The sequence below is a fragment of the Podarcis pityusensis genome (assembly GCF_964106645.2).
Source record: "Podarcis pityusensis genome assembly, chromosome: 6".
In the NCBI taxonomy this organism is placed as follows: Eukaryota; Metazoa; Chordata; class Lepidosauria; order Squamata; family Lacertidae; genus Podarcis; species Podarcis pityusensis.
In genome coordinates this window covers 45,620,165-45,635,123 of record NC_138030.1, presented here as the reverse complement: position 1 = coordinate 45,635,123, position 14,959 = coordinate 45,620,165, and the positions used below count along the sequence as shown (strand labels likewise).

Sequence of the window (14,959 nt, the reverse complement as noted above, 5' to 3'; positions counted from 1 at the left end):
GGTCGCAATAAGCAGCCTTTATCTATTTTGTCAGGAAAATGGATGCCAAAAAAGAACTTGTCACATGGAATTAACATTGCAAAACACCACCAATCTTTTCATTGCAAAACGACAATCAAACTGAGAAATCTTGCTTGACATGTCAAGAATGTCTCCAGGCTGGTGTTCTTCCTATTGGGTCCATCTCACCTATTCTTCCTGGCCTCCCTACATCTTTATTACTTGTCCAAATTCGGGAGTGTTTGCTGTGCTATAGGAAGGCAGGGCTTGCCCATCAGTTCTCATTCAAAACTCTGCCTGCCAGTGGCTTGGTCTATAGTTAAAATCCTGCCACATATGCAGTCATTACAAAGGGGCTGAGTACAGGAGTTACCATATTTTTCAATCTATAAGACGCACCAGACCATAAGACGCACCTAGTTTTTGGAATAGGAAAACAAGAAAAAAAAATTCTAAATCTCAGAAGCCAGAACAGCAAGAGGAATCGCTGCACAGCGAAAGCAGCAATCCCTCTTGCTGTTCTGGCTTCTGGGATAGCTGCGCAGCCTGCATTCGCTCCATAAGACACACACACATTTCCACTTACTTTTTAGGAGGGAAAAAGTGAGTCTTATAGAGCAAAAAATACGGTATATTGGAGTGGATCCTCAAAAAAGGTTAAAAGGGTTGGAATTTTACTTTGCAGGAAAACAAAAGTGTTTAGGGCTGCAAGCAGTGAGGAAAGTAAATATGAAGGTAGATAAATGTGGGTGAGCAATCTTGTGCTCACCCCTAAAATGTACTTGCTTCCCTGGAACATTAAATGCTGGGGCTCCCCAATGATTCATTGTAAGGCACAAATACTGCCTCCAGCTGGCTGCTATCCAGACTTCCTCTCCAAAGGAGTCTGCTGAAGTCAAATGAGAGATTCACAAAGGATCTGTCAATTTCAGTTTTCCTATCTTAAATTTAGTTCTCCACATTTCTGTCACAATTTTCAAAATTACATTTTTTAAAATCCTCATGAAAATTCTTCAGCATTTTAGTGCAAATTTCTTCTAATACAGTGGTACCTTGGGTTAAGTACTTAAGTCGTTCTGGAGGTCCATACTTAACCTGAAACTGTTCTTAACCTGAAGCACCACTTTAGCTAATGGGGCCTCCTGCTGCCACTGTGCCACTGGAGCACGATTTCTGTTCTCATCCTGAAGCAAAGTTCTTAACCTGAAGCACTATTTCTGGGTTAGCGGAGTCTGTAACCTGAAGCGTATGTAACCTGAAGCGTGTGTAACCCGAGGTACCACTGTAAATGCATTTTTATACGTAGACTTAAATAATGTACATATTTGTTCAAGCAATTTATCCTAATAGAATGCAGTTCAATATATTATTTCACTAATATATTCATTTCATGCACACTTCAAACTAATGTGTGTAATTTTGTAAACCTTGGTTGGTTGGAGAAGCACATTGAAAAATTCAGATAAGTGGAAATTTCAAACGATAGCTCTGGTTTAGTTCTCATCGTATTTTGGAAAGTGTGAATTTCATAAATTTGACTTTAAATGCTAAGCGAATCAGATTTCTTCCCCAACTCTAGGTGGGTGATAGGTGCCTTCTACATTCGTTCCATGGAATGTAATCCTTCAGAAAGGTGTAATAGAAGAGATGTCACAGAAGATGGGATTTTTAAATTTGATAGGTTGCTCCAGTTACAATTGTTTGGGTGATGCTTCCCATAAGACAATATGTGGGAGGTTACCTTGGTTGCCCAGCAAACATTTTCTAATTGATTTATTTGGTTGTGGGGTTTTTTAATTGGTTAATTATTCACAGTGCAAGCTATCTGCTCCCCTTAGAAAAGATAAGATTCATGGGGTCTTTCCCATCACTCCAAACAGTCAGGCTCCTTTTTTATTATTAAAAAAAGGTCACATTTGCATAATGTATGCCCCATCTTTGCAGTATGCCTGAGTTTTTCTAACTTGGAAATCCCCAGCCAAATTGAGCCAAGACTCCAGGACAAGGGTATCATTCTGTAAAGCATTAGACCCATTAAAAGAAGTTCAAGTCAATTTCAGCAATCAGTGAACACGCACCAATTGTCAACATGGCAGTTGCCCTTATGAGCACTTACTTGAGAAATGCAGATGCAAAACAGGCACATAAGCCTGTCATATTCTCAGCTCAAATTACTAGCAGAAGACCATTTTCACCAGGGGCAAGGGAGCTAGCTTCTTTTGGAATACACCAACGTATTACGAGCTGAGTAAATTTGTATTCCATGTCCATTTTGCTGAACTTCAGCAGCATCACTAATAACATTTGAATGAGATGTAAGGATGTGGGAGAAGACCCAGAAAACTCTGTCTTCATGATATTTATTTTATTTTAAGACTGGAACGATTCATTATTCAACTTTATTTAAAAGACTGAAACTCTTGCTAACCTCTATTTAAATAGACAGATTGCCCAAAAGAACATGTTTTAATTAGAAAAGTTGTGGGTTGGATCCAAATGTATTCATAGAATCTTAGAATTGTCAAGTTTGAAGATACCCTAAGAGTCATCTAGTCCAATGCCCTGCAATGCAGGAATCTCAACGCGCGACCCCCATCTAATTTGAAACCATACCAGACATACTTAGAGGAAACCCATGGAAACAAATGTGACTTAACTTAGCCATGACTATTAAGTCACACTGGTTTCAATAGGTCTACTCGAAGTATGACTTAGTCTGGATGTCCAACTTAACATGTTGCTTGTTTGGAAACCAGTTCAGCATTAATTATGGCATTCTACTGAACCATTTGTTTCCATGAATAAAATACCATCAAAATAGTACCAAAATGGAGGGATAGAGAAAACAAACAACTTTGCTGTATAGCAACCCAACAAGTCAGCAATGAGCAATGGAGAAAAAAAAATATGACTGAATTCCTATGCCCCCAAAATAACCCAGAGATGCATTTTAAATAAAATGACACATTCTACTGATGTAAAAACACGCTGATTCCTGGACCGTCTGTGGGCCGGATTGAGAAGGTGATTGGGCCGCATCCGGCCCACGGGCCTTAGGTTGCCTACCCCTGGTTTTACATATAATCACATTATGTAACCTCATACCCTCTTATTTTATCTCTTTGGCTCAACTGAGCCTAATGACTTTCCTCCCGCCCGTCAGATGGTTTAAAAAATTAAACTTTACATCTTTACATTTCACTTCTTTTCCTATCCTTGTTATATCATTACAGTGGTACCTCGGGTTAAGAACTTAATTCATTCTGGAGGTCCGTTCTTAACCTGAAACTGTTCTTAACCTGAGGTACCACTTTAGCTAATGGGACCTCCTACTGCCGCCACCGCACAATTTCTGTTCTCATCCTGAAGCAAAGTTCTTAACCCGAGATACTATTTCTGGGTTAGCAGAGTCTGTAACCTGAAGCATCTGTAACCTGAAGCATCTGTAACCCGAGGTAGCACTGTACCTAAAATATTATATTACTCAACTTGAATAGGTAGCAATTTCATCTTACAAATCTTCAGATAATCCTGCTAACGATGTTAATTGTTTACAGTTGTCTTTCAAATATAATATAGATTTGTTCCAGTCCTTTTGGAATGCTTGGTCTCTCTGGTTCTGGATTCTTCCCGTCAGTTTCGCCAGTTCTGCAAAGTCCACCATCTTCATCTGTCACTCTTCTTTTGTTGTTAACTCCTGTTGTTTCCATCTTTGGGCTAACAAAATTCTTGCCACAGTTGTTGCATAGAAGAACTTTTTTTTTATCTTGTCTGGGTATCTCTCTACCCACTATACCCAATAAAAAAGCTTCTGGTTTTTTATTTTAAACACTGAGCATTAAACCCTGCTCATGAGCAAAATCAGTTCACAACCCAAGTGAAACAGGATCTACCATTCATCACAGGAAATGTTAGAAGGTTCTACATAGGCCAGCCATTCTCAACTCAGGACTTGCTCAGAGTTGCAGGGAAGTGCACCATCGAAGGAGGCACAGAATTTTAGAAGGCAATCAAATGCTGCCAGCAGCAAAACTTCATTTAACAAACCAACCAGTTTAAGAAAACTGAGGAAAATCTGAATCTTTATATCCCAGCCTGATCACTGAGATCATCTTCAGGAGCATCGCTAGTTGTTTCCCAAATTGGCAAGGCTCAACAAACAACAGCAAGGAACTGAGCTTTTAGTATCATTGGTCCAGTCTTGTGGAGTACTCGGCCAATAGAGTTTCAGCAAGTGCTTTCTGTATTAAACTTTAAACACCTGCTGAAACCTTGTCTTTTGCATCAGACTTTTCATCAGACTTTTGCAGGTGATTGAGAATATATCTTCCCCCAGTAGTTATTTGATGTCTGATTTTAACTTTTCATGTGGTTTTATATGTTTGGTATTTATATGAAAAGGTGGTACATGAATATTTTAATTTATAAATACAAACATAAAGAATGCCACACTCTCCTGCAGTGTTGCCATTGGGTAATTTAGACACTGGACTTCATGGTTGTAAGCTCTCCTTCCTTAGAGGGTCATGTGTGTTATGCCCCTTATTTCAATATGTCCTGCAGCAATTAGGAGACTTCCTACTCATTTTGCTGCGGGTGGTCCTGGACATCTCTCCCAAAGTCCTGCTTTGAAGGCATCCTTTGGTCCACTGTTTGTGGCAGCAGTAAAGACATACAAATGACAGATAACTGCCCACAAGGCAGAAAGGAGGAGTGGGATGGAGAAAACAGAGAGGCAGAGACTGAGTGCTCAAATAATGTGGCACTAATTATGTAATTATTTTATTACATAGCCTAAATCACTAGGAAAAAAGGTATCATTCAAGCCTAAATTTCCCCTAGTGAAGAATTACTCCATGTTTGGAAACACAGTAATTATTTCTTGAAAACAAGTTGCACTGTGAGTAATTTGAGGGTTTTATCTCTTGGGTTCTGCAGCAATGTAATTGAGCAAGTGGCAATAAATCTCATACTAATATAAGGTGGTAGATGGGGGTGGGAGGAGTAAGATACAGGGACCCAGTTTATTGCAGAGTGTTGAAACCACAGAAAATGCCAGACAGGGTCAAAGCCTCATCCATCTCACCTAACGATCTTGGTCTCAGCATCAGCCAATACCAACTTCTGTGCAGGATGGTGTATGAAAACCAGCAAGAAGTAATTAGGAGAGAACTTGCCCTCAGAGATATTCACCCCCCTCCTTACCATCATTTAATTGATGGCTGGCTTCTGTCTAGAAACTTGAAGGTCTACATCCTTTTATTTATTTATTTTGCATATTTTAAATCCTGGTGTATAAATTGTAAAACAGTGTCCTGAGGAAATCCTATTGGAAACTGTAGGGGGAGGGGAAGCCACTTCCCTTGGAATCATCTCTTTAGTCATCTTCAAGATTCTACCTATGAGTAAAACCAACATTTGAGCAGGAGCAAGTGCAGTAAGCTCTGCCTTCTTGTCATATCTGCATCCTTCTCCATGAGTTGGAACAGAGATGGACAACTATGACAGTTTTGCTTTCTCTCAATTTGGAATACACCCCACAGATCTTGAAGGTATAGTGGTACCTCGAGTTAAGTACTTAATTCGTTCCGGAGGTCCGTTCTTAACCTGAAACTGTTCTTAACCTGAAGCACCACTTTAGCTAATGGGGCCTCCCGCTGCTGCCGCGCCGCCGGAGCACGATTTCTGTTCTTATCCTGAAGCAAAGTTCTTAACCCGAGGTACTATTTCGGGGTTAGCAGAGTCTGTAACCTGAAGCGTATGTAACCTGATGCGTATGTAACCCGAGGGACCACTGTACTCCCAACAAAATTTGCAGAATTTCAGCCTTATAGCCTGCTCAGAAGAGCCTGGTGTGATGCCATACCTTGAAGGGTTAATATGACGAAAAACAAATACGTTGTCAATTATTTAAAATATTGTTGTTGTAGTTTTACTGCCCTGGAGGGAGAAGGGTGTTTGTGGGATTTTTTTTGCCTCAGGTTCCAAATGGATAGCCTGGTCTTGAGTACTTGACTTGTGGGAGACGGCCATCTTCCATTTTCCCTCTCGCAGCAAAATGTCTTGGGCTGTCCCTGCAGGCAGACAACACAGCAGAGCTCTGAGTTGCATGTCACTCTTTCTCTCTGTTTTGTTGCCCAAGTGCAGGATTGGGGAAAGCCAAGGCAAGGTGCCATTTCAGAAGGTGGGAGAGTGAAGAGGGATTCCATTTCTACAAGGGTGTCCAATTAATCAGGGACTCTTTTTAATAATTTGGAAAACCTGCAATTAAATGTTGTGGCCCTAGAAATAGCTCCAACCATTCTCGATTCCCCCCTCCCCTTTTTACCTGAGAAGGAAGAGTGTGGACATCCCCTCTTAGCTTTCATCTGAGGCAAGATGTCAGACTGCCACAGTCACTAAAAACAATGCCATAAAAATGTGCCTCTGTTTCATAGCGGCTAATTCTCCACTAATATGTTCTTAGTATTCAATTAGCATTTATGTAACACAGCAAAGGATTATCCTATTAAGCCTAAATTAAGTGCCTCCTTCATTAATTAACATTTCTTATTTCAAGTGGTGCCAACATTTCTCCAAGGAAACATAATATTGAAACCAAACAAAATGTTTTCACAAATCAAGAAAAGGACACTTCTTTTCCCTTTTAGCCTTTTTGATTCCTTACAAGTGTGGATTCATTGTGGAGTTTGTTGGGAATGTCACCTTTGGCCCTATGAGAATGGAATGCTTCAAGGCAATGGCAAAACGAATGAAGTCACAACTGAGGTTTGGCTATTCAGAGCCCTGTGAGTCTGATTCATTCGCAGTTCCATATATTTTATTACATTTTATTTCTGAAGAAGACTGTTCCTGTTGATGTGGATAGGGAAAATCTGCCCCCAAGAGAATTGAGTAAGATTTGCAAAGCCCAAATCATGTCAGGTCTGGTGCTTCACCTTATAAGGCTGGCTCCGTCTTCATATTTTTAGCATCCCATCCTGACCATCCTGTGGCAGAGAAAGCTCTGCTAGCTGACTTGTGCAGGGCTGAGTGGGAATATTTGGGAGTCATAGGTTTGCCTTAACTTATGTAAGTTTGCGGTTTAACCCACAGTGCTGGTGGCGCTGTGGGTTAAACCACAGAGCCTAGGACTTGCCAATCAGAAGGTCAGCGGTTCGAATCCCTGCACCGGGGTGAGCTCCCGTTGCTCAGTCCCTGCTCCTGCCAACCTAGCAATTCGAAAGCACGTCAAAGTGCAAGTAGATAAATAGGTACCGCTCTGTCGGGAAGGTAAACGGCATTTCCGTGCGCTGCTCTGCTTCACCAGAAGCAGCTTAGTCATGCTGGCCGATCAGAAGGTCAGTGATTCAAATCCCTGAGATGGGGTGAGCTCCCGTTGCTCGGTCCCTGCTCTTGCCCACCTAGCAGTTCGAAAGCATGTTGAAGTGCAAGTAAATAGGTACCACTCCAGTGGGATGGTAAATGGCATTTCTGTGCACTGCTCTGGTTCGCCAGAAGCGGCTTAGTCATGCTGGCCACTTGACCCGGAAGCTGTACGCCGGCTCCCTCGGCCAATAATGCGAGATGAGCACTGCAACCCCAGAGTCGGTCACGACTGGACCTAATGGTCAGGGGTCCCTTTACCTTTACCTTTAAGTTTGCCTGATGGCCACCTTCCTTCCTTCCTTCCTTCCTTTCTTTCTTTCTTTCTTTCTACTACTCCATACTTCCCCGAATCTTAATTAGCTGCCACAAGAGCAACAAATAGTTGAATCCAGTCTACTGTTATTTCCAAGATCTTATTTTAAAAATCACATTATAGCTCAGTTGGTTGAGTGCTGATAATGCCAAGGTTGCAGGTTCAATCCCTGTATGGGACAGCTGTTTATTCCTGCATTACAGAAGGTTTGGACTAGATGATCATCAGGGTCCCTCCCAACTCTACAATTCTAGGATTCTATGATTACTTTCAAATATTTCATATATACAACCCCTAACAGAATATTCCCAAGGATGAAAGGTTTCCTACCCACATTCTGGAATGCAGAGAACAACCAAGATGATGAAAATAGGGACACTTGGAGGGTCTGTGGTTGCACATGTGAAGGGATCTGACAGTAATGGGGGACTCAGCATAGTGGAAATATTAAACAGATTAGAAACTCAGAGAGCTATGCTATAATGTGTGTGTGTTTTTAATGGATATCAGTGGGAGTTTAGAATCTTTTGTTCTTTTAAGGCTAAGTCTTATATCCTCTTTAGTCAGCCACGAAGCTCGCATTAGCCTGAATAAATGCCCCCTGCATCCTGTGGTTATTAAATGCTTAAGCTACATATCGGAGCAAATCAAACCCTGATATAACTGTGTTGTCATCAGCCACGTTGCACTGGGGAGGAATTAGGCCCAATAATGCCGATGCTGTTGACAATATAGTTGCTAAGAAATAGCATGAAATTCAAATTAAACAAACAAGAGGTTCTTCTCGAAACAAATTCTTTCCCCCAAACAGGCTTTGTTACAAAAACTCAATTATCCACAAGGCTGAGCTGCAGCATGTTCTCAGAATCAAGTTCACTGCAAGCATTTCATGTTACATTCAAATTATAACTTCCCTTCGGTGCAAGTGGGAGGTTCGTCTAACACAACTCATTGGTCTTTGCCATTCGATAAAAAAAAAAACAACAACACAAAAAACAGAACAAGCTTTAATTCACCAAAAGAACACAGCTCATTTGTATAGAAAGCATCTTCTCTTTTGCTCAGTAAACTTATCACTTTCCTTTTCAGTCATGGAATCAGGGTCCATCAAAGCTAACAAGAGTGTATGGGCTCTTTGGAAGAGAAATCTGTCTTGATGTTCCTTTCTTCTTAGTTCACATCAGCTCCATAAGGGAGGCATATTGCCAAGGACTAGAGCCACGGGCAAAGCTTTTTAGCAGAATGAAGATCCAAGTGGCAGACTGTCGTCAGTAGAAGAAGCAGGAAGGTTCAAAGGGAAGAGCCTTGCTAAAGGTTGGAAGCTCACAGGAGTGTCTGAAGAAGCAGAAGCATCATTAATAGCAGGTGGATCCTACATCTGGTAACTTGTAAGAGCACAGGATGTGTCAGAAAGCAGGAGTCCAGGTACAACGCAGGCAGTGGAGGATTGCTCATTAAGGTGACTGGGGCACCACCTCACAAACCTCCACCAACCTAGTTGCTGCATTGCCCCACTCCATTCGTGTCTTGGTGAATGCAGCATCACTGCTTCAAGGAGGATGCTCTGCACTGATGCTCTTCACCTTGTCATAGTGTTATTCTCTCTGAATTAAGCAGAATGGGAATGCAACACCAGAGTCCTCCAGCATGCTCCTCTACAGTGGAACCTTGGTTCTCGAATGGCTTAGTTGATGAACAAATCGGCTCCCGTATGCCAAAGCCCCAGAAGTAAGTGTTCTGGTTTTTGAACGTTTTTCAGAAGCTGAACGGCCAATGCAGCTGTCGGTTATTGTTTCTGGGGCGCCTGTACCAATCAGAAGCTGCGCCGTGGTTTTTGAACTTTTTCGGGAGTCGAACGGACTTCTGGAACAGATTAGGTTTGAGAACCTTGGTTCCACTGTACTGGCCTTGGTGCCTTGGTGTTGTCTGGCCACCATGAGTCAAGCACAAAGGCAGAGCTCACAGCTCTGACATTTGTCATCATGTTCAGCAGTGGTCAGCAACCTTTTTCAGCTGTGGGGCTGAAAACTATATTTTTTAGGGGGGGGATGAATGAATTCCTATGCCCCACAAATAACCCAGAGATGCATTTTAAATAAAAGCACACATTCTACTCATGTAAAAACACATTGATTCCCGGACTGTCCGCAGGCCGGATTGAGAAGGCGATTGGGCCGCATCCTGCCCCCAGGCCTTAGGTTGCCTACCCCCGATGTTCAGCTTTCAGCGATGTACTAATCCATGCTGGGCCCTACCGGACTGGAGAAACATACCATGGCTAGGCAGCAGATGTAAGATCAATCTGGTAGTCTGATTCCTATAAGCAGGCATGAGAACTGTATTGCTTTTCAGTTCAGGAGTCATGGGAAATGAGAGATACAGAGGCAGGAAGGAAAACATGGCAAACAGTTAATAAGCTCCCAGTCTAGCAAAGACAACGTAATTGACAGCTATTTCCCCTGAAAGTCTTTTGTCTCTAGGACTAATGCAAAACCTGAGATTGATTAGTAAGAAATAGTTACAGCTGCCTGAGGGATGCAGGAAAAATTACATTTTGTCTGTATTTTAATGAGAAACTACCTAATTCTCGCTGCTTGAAGCAATACACAAACTGAAACACCACTATCCTTTTGAAATCAGCACATCTTCCAATTTTGTAATACAGTTCTGTAACTAAAGAGGGCATAAAAATGCATACATTTGGGGAAAATGTGTGTATATATTGGTGAAAATGACATTCAATAATGCATTGCATTAGGGAAAATTGCTTCCAAAGATGTATATATTAGTCAAAACTGCATACAAAAATGTGTCTATTAGGAGAACTTTGCACTCAAATGCTGATGAATAAATCCACAAATTGCTGCAGAAATGTGGAGAAATGAATTTAAGGCTGGAAAAATGAGAAACCGAGAATAGTGAAAATGGTCAGATCCATCATTTCCTAAGCTGCTCTCTTTGCATGCTGCCTTGATCCGTCATAAGGGGTGGGGACTATAAGGGTTGGGGAGAAATAAGTCATTGTACAGAGCAAAGCCAAAATAGTTAGATAGTCCTGGCGCATGCTCAGAGTTCCAGCTGAACTAAGCCTTTTGGTAACTGGTGGAAATTGCAAGGAAGCAGGGTTTCAACTAAACAATAGGAGAGACTTCTTAATTGAAAGAGCTGTTCAACAGTGGAGAAGCTTGCCTCAGGAGGAAGTAAACTCTCATTCACTGGAAGCATTCAAGCAGAAGCTGGATGGCCATCTCCCAGTGATGTCATAGTTGCACCCAGCATCACAGATCCCTAGATGACCAAGGGATAGCTCAGTTAGTAGAGCATGAGACTCTGAATCTCAGGGTTGTGGGTTGGAGCCCCATGTTGGGCAAAAGAGTCATTCATTGTCAGGGGTTGAACTAGATGACTGTCATGGTCCATTCCATCTCTACAACTCTATGGTAATAGAATTTCTTGATCTGTGATGCTATGGTCCCATACCCACTACCACATTCTGCATCTTTTCCCCATGCTCCCACACAATTGCAGTACCTACCCAACAACCCTGCTCATAGGATATAGGTTCTTCTATAGCCTTATTTCTGCCAGGCTTTGACTGAATCCATGGAAATAGATGAACTACATATTGTTTTGCTCTCTGCCATGTTGCACTCCCATGTTCTGGACAGGTGGTTTTTCTATCAAAGAACCTGCTTCCATTGGGGTTGGGAAAAGTTCACCACAGGTCATGTTCAGCCCAGAAACCCATAAAATGTTCTCATCCCTTTCAAAGGCTGAAGAAAATATGTTCTCTGATTATTTCCCTGGCAGTACAGGGGGGGAAATAATAAGAAAACAGTTTACAGGCAATTTCCTTGTCAAAAGTTCCTGTCTATAAATACAATCAAGATAAGACTGACATGTCTAATAGCGCTTTCTCTCTGAAATGAATTATTCAATTCACAACTGATCTTCTCTAACTGGCTTATATTGCTTTCCCCTCTATTTATTTTTACTTTATTTAGTCCTCTTGAGAAGCTGGTGCCAATAAGCTAAGTTATTGCAGGTGATACCAAGAGTTAACAAAATCCCCCTTTCTTCCTTGCAACCTCTGCCAGGTGCTAAGACCTTTCTGGCACCCCTGCAGCCCCCTCCCCACACTGCGTTTCAGAGGTAAGCTGCAATGAAAGAGTGACGGATCAAAGCACATTATATTTGAGCAGGCTCCTTTATCCATGCATACACAAGGGAGCAAATCCTTTCAGCTGGGAGCTTGCGTGCTGAACTTAGTGCCCACGTATTTCAGGGAAGGAGAGTTAATAGTCTGACTTTCAGGATCCAAAGGATTAACATAAGAGTGGCCTTGTTAGATCACAGTTTCCAAATGAGGCCCAACTACTCCACTGGCCCAAACTGGGTCACAGCTCATTCTAAATTGGATCAGATTAGTGCTCCTGCTACAATTTTCTTAATTTAAACAATATATATTATTTACAGTTGAGCGGGCAGTCATTTTCAGCCTTTGGGCTACATTTCCTTCTAGTAACCTTCCAGGGATCGCAAGCCAGCAGTGAGTAGGGCCAAAGAAAAAAGAGAGCGCATCACTGAATGTCAATTACAGACCCTCCAAGTATCTCTATTTTCCAGGGACAGTCCCACATTTACCAGAAGCTGTCCCTGTTTCTGATTTGATATTGGAATGCCCCAGTTTTCCTTAGGGTGTCCCTATTTTCACCAGAGAAATGTTGGATGGTATGGAGTCGTGTGACCCCCCAAGCCAAGGAGATAAGTAACTATACAACCTTTAGAAGTCATCTAAAGGCAGCCCTCTATGGGAAAGTTTTTTCATGTTTAATATTTGATTATGTTTTTATAGATATTGGAAGCTGCCCAGAGTGGCTGAGGCAACCCAGGCAGATGGGCAGAGTATAAATAAAATAGGCATGAGTCCGAGCATTTTTGTCTTTGTCCTGCCACTTTCCCCTGGAAAACCCAGTCTTTAGTGCTGATTCAGAACAAATGGCAATCCATAGAAAACCTGATTGCAGTTTGTTCCAATTGAGTGCTAAACCACATGGGTTTTTTTCTGGGGCAAAGCAGAGGAGCAAATGGAAGTGCTGATGAGCACTTGGAAAGATATGTTTTTGTTGTTGCTACTGTTAGCCAATCAAGAATCAGAAATCCTTGAGCATCATCCAGTAATCTCCCCATGAATCCCAATCTACCTTTTGTCCACCACCAGTAGTGACTGGTGCCCATTGGGACTGATTGGGCAGGAGGCAAGGAGGTCAACAGTAGGTGGAGCCAGAGCCAGTGGCCATTGGAGGCAGCCAGTCCTAGTTTTGTCCCCATCATCCTCCCTTTTGAGTGCAACAGGAACTAAGGAGGAGGAATCTGCCAGGCAGTGCCCCTCCTTGAGTTGGTTTCAAGTGGGGCCTGGATGAAGGCAGACTGAGGCTGGTGGGGCAGTGCCCCTTTTGCCCCAATGAAACAGCCACCCCTGGCATAGATAAATGGAACTGTTAAGGCCCTTCAAATGACATATTCATTTCCACATTCTTCTGGAGGGAATTTAAGAATGTTTCCACTGTATTGAGAATAGAAACTGTTACAGTTGAGTGTTACTGGCAAGATACAATTAAAGAAACTGTTATTGGCACCTTTTTTCTGAGACTTTGTGGCAGCTTGGCAAGTGCTCTGTAAGTTAAAAAAGTTTATGAAAGACTTTTGGTAAAATAAATTGTTTGGGGCTGCAGGGACTTTAATGGTGGACAAATTTCTTTCCTTTCTATGAACTACAGTAATACTCCCCCTAGTGGAGTTCTGGATTTACAAGTGCCTGGGAACAAAATTTATTTTGACTATCTGCTGCTTTGTTATTTACACTTTGGAACTGTCCTTCCCATGGGACAATATACAATTTGACCTTGACTCATAGACAGGTGTGGAATGAGTGGCCAACCGAAAACAAGATCTGCTAAAACGAAAGCAAGACAAGCCCAACTTGTGCAAACAACTTTGACTACTCAGTCACGTAGATCATCTGTTCCTGCTGTTTTGGGAATACAAGAAAAGGAAACTGCACAGCCTGCATCAGAGGATATGGCGGAAGGAGGATCGGATACCTTCTTAAAACAAATGTTAGAACAATTTGCAATATTGAACAAGAAGGTGGACGACCAATCGGCAAAAATAGACCAAGCCACATCCTCTATTACTAAATTGTCTGACCAAGTTGCACAACATACACAAGTTATTGGGAATCTCAAGGAAGCAACTGTGGAAAATCGGAGATTGGCTGAAGCAGCTAATGAAAAAGCAGAACAAGCAAACCAGAAAGTTGAGGCTATAAAAGGGGAGGTAAGGCCACTACACAAGCACATTAGTGACCAGCAGGCCTACCTGTCTATGGTTGAATTGAGAAACCGGGAAAATAATCTGAGATTAAGAGCTATCCCAGAGCTTGAACAGGAAGATTTAATTGGTTACCTGACAGCAGAATTTTCTAAGTTCTGGGGTATAGAAGAGGACAAAGACTTCAAGATTACAACTGCGTTCAGATTGGGAAGAGTCGTGAAGAGGGACAGGCCCAGAGATTGTTTGATTATTTTGAGATCCAAGCAGGAGAGAGATAAAATACTAGGCCTTCATTTTAAGAAATCATTGGATATCCAAGGCAAAAGAGCAGAATTTTATAGAGATATTCCTAAACAACTTTTGGACCTCAGAGCCACATATACAGACCTAGCAAGACTACTGAGAGGAAACGCGATTCCGTATAGGTGGGAGTTTCCCCAGGGCTTATCTTTCAATTTCAAAGGAAAGAAAGTTAAAATTAAAACAACAGAAGATAACCAGAAGTTCCTGCATGACTACGGAGAAGACCTTCAGAAGGGAGCAGCAGCCTCTTGGCCACCGCCACTGCCTGGAATAGCATCGATACCTACACCCTCGGGTTCAGAAGAAAAGGAAGACACCCCATTATAGGAACAACAGATTGATTCAGAATGTCCCTGCAGCTGTACAGTTGGAATATAAATGGCGGGAATTCCCCGGAAAAAAGACGAAGGATTTTCCATATTTTGAAAAAAGAACAATTGGACATTATTTGCTTGCAGGAAACGCATGTGACTAGACTCCACAGGAAAGTGCTAATCAACAAAAGACTAGGCCAAGAATTTATTTCATCAGACAAAGTTAAAAAAAGAGGTGTGGTAATCTACGCAAAGGAGAACTTGTCACCGAAATTCTTATTTAAAGATGAGCAAGGAAGAATTTTGGCAATTGAAGTACAAACAC

General features: G+C 41.9%; 1 long non-coding RNA gene across 1 annotated transcript in view; it reads right to left on the bottom strand.

Moving 5' to 3' along the window:
* Positions 1-1,233, bottom strand: part of LOC308479482 — a 418,695-nt gene extending 417,462 nt beyond the window's left edge. Inside the window, exon 1 of the long non-coding RNA XR_013987703.1 lies at positions 1,053-1,233. This is a non-coding gene — a long non-coding RNA (uncharacterized lncRNA). The remainder of the gene's footprint in view (positions 1-1,052) is intronic.
* Positions 1,234-14,959: the final 13,726 nt, after the last annotated feature.